Here is a 292-nt window from a genome sequence, read left to right on the forward strand (position 1 = left end):
ACCTAGCAGTTGCATGCTGTTTTTTGTGGTTTGCATTTATAAGCCGTTTCTTCATGGCATCATTTGCCTAGCGATCAAGCGGTGTCAAATGCATCATATATTAGCCATTAAAATTGTTGATTTCTGGACCACTCGAGTACTAGGCAAATGATATCAAAGAATTATGAAGTTTGAAACCTAGAAAGTTGAAATATCCTACATGTTTGATTGTCTATCCGGATGCCCCGTTATTAGAAATGATGCGGAAGTAAGCAGCGCAGTTTACTTGTATAAGCATTTTACACCCCCCCCC

This window comes from Ananas comosus, linkage group 2 (assembly GCF_001540865.1).
Source record: "Ananas comosus cultivar F153 linkage group 2, ASM154086v1, whole genome shotgun sequence".
Classification (NCBI taxonomy): Eukaryota; Viridiplantae; Streptophyta; class Magnoliopsida; order Poales; family Bromeliaceae; genus Ananas; species Ananas comosus.